Genomic DNA, 3,519 nt, shown 5'->3' with positions numbered 1-3,519 from the left:
TATGACCCAAAATTGGGCAGCATCTGCTGTAAGACGATATAAATTAAAAAAATAAAGCCGAATATTACAATTGAAACTATAACACTATTCTTGTTCTTTTTCGTGTGTGTGAGAGTTGTTGTTGTTGGGTTTTACGTGGTACAAAGGTCCACAAGAACTTGAAATTCTATCAATATTAATGATAATATCAAAAAAATACCCCTATACAGTATAAATAATTTTTTGGATATTATCATTAATATTGATAGAATTTCAAGTTCCTGTGCTTGCATGAACGAATCCAGAGTCTCTGTCGGGATTCCAACCAGCAGTGGCGAGGGACAAGTTATTTACAGTCAACGACAGCTTTATTAACTAGGGACTCCACTGAGGTTTAAAAACCTAAAAACATAATATTAGAATTTCTTACATAAATGAACTGGGGTGCTTTAAACAGAAATATAAATATGCAAAGTGTTTAAAGTTTAAAACACTTTTCCTGGACTTTGTTACAACTTAGCTCTATCAATAATACTGATACAGTGACAGTATGGCACAAGGATTGCCAGTTTTTCCGGCATTTGGTGTAAGTGAACCTGGTGTTGACACAAGATGGAGGAAATGGACAGGTCGATTCGAAAACTTAATGATTGGCATGGACATTAAAGCTAAAAAACGTCAGAGAGCCTTATTTCTACACTATGCAGGGGAAGAGGTAAATGACATCTTCGACGTACTGCAGAATACAGGGGATGACTACGAATCAGCAAAGATAAAGCTAACAGAGTACTTTGCCCCAAAGAAAAACACAGAATTTGAGATATATAAATTTAGACAGGCAAAACAGGAATCTAATGAAAACATTGATAGTTTTCACACACGTTTAAGACACTTAAGTATAAACTGTGAATTTTCGGAAACAGACAAAGAAATTAAGTCACAAATCATTCAAGGCTGCACCTCAATTCGACTGCGTCGCAATGCACTACGCGATGACCTGACATTAGACAGTCTCATCAAAGAAGCAAGGACACTAGAACTATCAGATCAACAAGCATCTGAAATTGAAGGTCAAGCAAAATATGACGTCGTTAATGCTATGAAATCACGACAAAGACAAAATCAAAAGACGCAAAAAGAAAGACGCAGACACATCATTAAGGAATCAATATGCAGATACTGTGGCTATGAATATCCACACAAATCAGGAAAATACCCAGCCAGTGGAAAAACATGTACATTTTGCTCGAAGAAAAATCATTTTGAAGCAGTATGCTTGTCAAAGAAACGGGAAAATAATTTCACAAACAAACTTAATGATACTTCACAAAGTGAAAGTGATAGTGACAAAGACAGAGAGGATGATACAAACAAAATATATGGACTTACTGTAAATTCCATGCAATTGCAGAGACCAAATTTAAAAGTCTATATCAATGGCTGCAAAATCAAAGCACTTGTAGACACCGGATCATCAATAAATGTGATAGATGAAAGAACTTACTCAAAACTACATAATAAAGTTCGTCTGAAGAAAGCTCATACCAAGATATATGCATATGGCTCTAGTAAAGTGACATTATTAGGCAAATTTCAGGCACAAATCGAATCTAAAAGCAAAATAACATCAGCTCCAGTATATGTGACGAAAGGCAATAGTGGAAATCTTCTATCATATCAAACATCCGTTGACCTTGACATCATTCCAGTAATAAACGCAGTCACACAGCAATGTGGATGAACTCTGCAAGAAGTACCAATCAGTGTTTACAGGCATGGGGAAAATGAAGGGAACTAAAGTCAAACTATACATATATAGCAATGTTCAACCTGTTACTCAGCCACACAGACGCATACCATTTCATTTAAGAAAGCAAGTAGAGAAAGAGCTCCAGAGGCTTGAAGACTTGGATATAATTGAGAAAGTCGAGGGTCCCACAGACTGGGTATCACCCATTGTAGTAGCTCCAAAGCCAAAAACCAACCAAATAAGGATATGTGTCGACATGAGGCTACCGAATCAAGCCATAAAGCGCACAAGACATATTATTCCAACAATTGATGACATGATTGTGGACTTAAGTGGTGCCAAAGTTTTCTCTAAACTAGATTTAAATCATGGATATCACCAATTAGAACTGTCAGAGGAATCACGCAACATTACAACATTTACAACACATGTTGGATTAAGACGATATAAACGCCTCAGTTTCGGAATCAATAGTGCAGCAGAAATATTGCAAAATGCTTTTATTACGGCTCTAGAAGGTCTGAACGGCGTGAGAAACATTTCCGATGATGTCATTATATGGGCTGGCGACCAAGCAGAACATGACAGAAGACTTGAGGCCTAGTGTTAAAGCGACTTGAGCAGAAAAACTTAACTTAGAATAAAAGCAAATGTGAGTTTTAATATGCAAAAACTTGAATCTTTGGGTACATTTTCAGTAAAGATGGAATGTCAGCAGACCCTAAGAAAATGACACAATTAAAAAAGACACAGCCTCCAAAAACAGTTTCAAAAAGTCAGAAGTTTCCTAGCAATGACAACTTACCTGTCACGCTTTATCCCAAATTACAGCACTATAGCAGAGCCAATACGTCGTCTGATAAAGAAAAACGCAAAATGGGCATGGCAAAATGAACAAGACGAAGCATTCAACAAACTGAAATCTATTTTGAGTAGTGATACAGTCATGACATACTTTTGATCCTAATAAGGAAACACAAATAATCACAGATGCATCTCCAGTCGGAGTGGCTTCAATTATGCTCCAAGAAGGTAAAGTTTGTGTGTTATGCAAGCAGATCACTGACAGATGTTGAACGAAGCTGTTACATTCAACAAGAGAAAGAAAACTTAGCATTAGTTTGGTCATTAGAACATTGGCACATATACTTATTTGGACATAAATTCACAGTCATAACTGATGCAAAATTCCTTGAGAATATCTACAATAATCCTAAATCAAAACTTGGATCTGCAAGACTGGAACGTTGGAGAATGCGCCTGTTATCATATGACTTCAGGATCGTGCACAAACCTGGAGAATCAAACATGTCAGATTATCTAAGCAGACATCCAGACACAGGACAAGGCAGCAAATCAAGCATAGCCGAAGAATATGTAAGTTTTCTTGCATATCATGATGTACCTGTTGCAATGAACATGAATGAAATTATTCAGGCAACTTCTACGGACAATGACCTCCAAATGACCATTAAATCCATAAAGACGGGTTGTTGGAGCAACACCAATAAAAATAAAGTATTTGATACGTTCTCTCGCTGTAAGAATGAATTATCGGTAGTAAATCTCAAGGGAGGTGAAATCTTACTGCATGAATCAAGAATTGTTATTCCTAGGCAGTTGCAAGATAAAGCGATATCATTAGCTCATGAAGGTCATCAGGGAATTGTTAAAACCAAACAACTTCTAAGAGAGAAAGTGTACTTCCCAGGCATGGATCAACAAGTTGAAAATATGTGCAAAAGCTGATCCCGTGCTTAGCAGCAACCAAATTCAAAACAGCATGAACC

General features: G+C 36.8%; 1 pseudogene; it reads left to right on the top strand.

Moving 5' to 3' along the window:
* Nucleotides 1-529: 529 nt before the first annotated feature.
* Nucleotides 530-2,333, top strand: LOC132718763 (uncharacterized protein K02A2.6-like; annotated as a pseudogene).
* The last annotated feature ends 1,186 nt before the right edge of the window (nt 2,334-3,519 follow it).

This window comes from Ruditapes philippinarum, unplaced genomic scaffold (assembly GCF_026571515.1).
Source record: "Ruditapes philippinarum isolate M1 unplaced genomic scaffold, ASM2657151v2 ctg12132_1_1_1_1, whole genome shotgun sequence".
Taxonomy (NCBI): domain Eukaryota; kingdom Metazoa; phylum Mollusca; class Bivalvia; order Venerida; family Veneridae; genus Ruditapes; species Ruditapes philippinarum.
This window is presented reverse-complemented; position numbering and strand designations above follow the sequence as displayed.